We start from the raw sequence: 2,196 nt of genomic DNA, 5'->3' as shown, positions 1-2,196 counted from the left end.
GCATTATTTTTTTAGAAAGAGACATCTGGCTTGGACACGTGTAAGGTTACCAAAGTAGAGAAAGACCTTCCACAAGAGATATTGATACAGTGATTCCAGAAATGGGCTGAAGTGTGTCAGAAATTATGAGGATGGCCTGGGCTAGGACTAGGTTCAGATCTATTGCTCGTAGGTGCATTAAGAATCATACATAGCGTTTCCCGTCCCTGCTCCGGACACATCCACCATCATGATGTTGATGCCCAAGAACTGGATTGCCACATATGAACTCCTTTTTAAGGAGGGGGTGATGGTGGCCAAGAAGGATGTCCACATGCCAAAGCACCCTAAACTGGCAGACAAAAATGTGCCCAACCTTCATGTCATAATGGCCATGCAGTCTCAAGTCACGAAATTATGTGAAGGAACAGTTCGCCTGGAGACATTTCTACTGGTATCTTACCAACGAGGGTATCCAGTATCTACGTCATTACTTCAATCTGCCCCCTGAGATTGTTCCTGCCACTTGCACTGCAGCCTTCCTGAGACTGGCAGGCCACGACCAAAGGTCTGGAAGGTGAACAACCTGCAAGATTGACTCGACAGGAGGCTGACAGAGACACATACAGAGGGAACGCAGTGCCTCCTGGTCCCGACAAGAAAGCACAGTTTAGAGGCGGATTTGGTTGTGGTCAGCCATCTCAGTAAAGTTGGAGGGAATTGTATTGTGTTGAATAAACATGTAGCCAGAAAAAAAAATATACTTAGCTTGAGAGTGTCTAACAAACAACAGTGGTACTCAACCCAAAGGCAGGAAATTCAAAGATATTAGATATTCCATAGGAGGAAAGATTAACAATCTTCTCCTGTGTGATCTACAGGGTCTGAAAACATTGAAACATAAGCTGTAAGTCCATTTAGACTTGACTGGTAAAACACTTGTTTTTGAGTGATGCAGTGTCTAATGTCTTGGTCTTCTAGGTGTAAAGTTTGCATTTGTAAACTACTCTACAGATGAAAGTTGGCCAAAAAGAGTTACAGCCTTGGAAGCCCAATGGAGGAGGGTCACCAAAAGTTGGGATAGACTCACTAGCAATGAGGGTTTGTTTCTTTTGTTTGTTTTCTCCTCAAGATTGTGAGAATTGATGCCTTTGAGCTGTGGTGCTGGAGTAGAGTATTGACTGTACCATGGATTGCTAATAGAACAAAAAAGTTCATCCTGGAGAGGGTAAAACCAGGCTGCTCCTTGCAGGCAGGATTCTGAAACTCCGTCTGACATAATTTGGGCATGTTGTAAGGAGGGATCAGTCAGTCCTTGAAGAGGGACATCATGCTTGGGAGGGTAGAAGGACAGCTCAGGAGGATGAGATGGATTGACTCAGTGACTGGAATAATGAGGATAGATGTGTTGGAGACAATAAGATTGATTTAGGATAGATCAAGGTTTAGAACTGTTGTACATATGAGTTGTAAATGACTCCACGGCACACAACAATTACAACTCATAAGAGTTTTTACCACTCTGAATAAATCTTATTAATATTTTGAATGTGTCTAATAGTGTATAAATAATAGTAGAAATAAAAATAATTAATTTTGTTAATAATCAATTATTTTTTAATCTATATTCTACAACTTTCTTGAAGTGTTAACGTTAGGAAAGAGTACTGTTTAACTGATGTATCAATTAGAAATATATTTCTTACATACATGGGCAAATATTTCCCCATATATTAATTACATTGTACATATTTTTCATTAAGATTTTATAACACAATACTGAAGTTGAACTTATTAAAAAGTAAAACCTGTGCAATCACAACCCGTGAAGGTTCTAACTAGAATTACATAGAAAACATAGCCACATCTATTTGTACACATGATGAATTCAGTATATAAATGTTCTTTTTTGGGTAAGTGTTAATTATATTAGCCTGCTGAACATAGGGGCTCAGAGTAGCAACACCATTTGGGGAGCTGACAAACCTGCAGATACAAAAATATCTTACTTCACTTTCTCACTCTATTTTTGTCCCCTACACAATCCAGTTTGATCTGACTCCTTCCTCCAACACAGAAAAAAATAAAAAAAGATCTCTTATCAAGAGTGTTGTGGATTTCAATTTTGCTAAGATAAATAGGTAAATTATCAATAGGGAAAAGTAACCTACTATGTTTGCCACAAATACGGTGAGGAACCATATTTCCCAGCCTTTC

At 39.1% G+C, this 2,196-nt stretch overlaps 1 pseudogene; it reads left to right on the top strand.

Annotated features, from left to right (window-relative positions):
• The first annotated feature begins 232 nt into the window (after positions 1-232).
• LOC102862330 lies at positions 233-687 on the top strand (annotated as a pseudogene).
• Positions 688-2,196: the final 1,509 nt, after the last annotated feature.

The sequence above is a fragment of the Elephantulus edwardii genome, unplaced genomic scaffold (genome assembly GCF_000299155.1).
Source record: "Elephantulus edwardii isolate Elephantulus edwardi_28Jun2011 unplaced genomic scaffold, EleEdw1.0 scaffold00155, whole genome shotgun sequence".
NCBI lineage: Eukaryota > Metazoa > Chordata > Mammalia > Macroscelidea > Macroscelididae > Elephantulus > Elephantulus edwardii.
Note: the sequence above shows the minus strand (reverse complement) of the source record. Positions and strands in the feature narration are given on the sequence as shown.